Genomic DNA, 232 nt, shown 5'->3' with positions numbered 1-232 from the left:
ATTTTTTTCCTGTTCTAACATAGTTTATGAATTCACATGAAATTAAATAGAAGCTCGTTTTAATAATAAGAGAACTAATACTGTTTTCAGCGGCACACCATCAGGCACCTCATGTCCCACCTGTATGTCTATTGTTTAGGACATTCCAGGCCAAGAAGTCCATTATTCCAGGGCCAGGGTGACAGAGTTGGAGCATCGTGAAGGCTCAGAGCCCAAAGGAGGAAGAGGAGCG

The sequence above is a fragment of the Pteropus alecto genome, unplaced genomic scaffold (genome assembly GCF_000325575.1).
Source record: "Pteropus alecto unplaced genomic scaffold, ASM32557v1 scaffold14, whole genome shotgun sequence".
Taxonomy (NCBI): Eukaryota; Metazoa; Chordata; class Mammalia; order Chiroptera; family Pteropodidae; genus Pteropus; species Pteropus alecto.
This window is presented reverse-complemented; position numbering follows the sequence as displayed.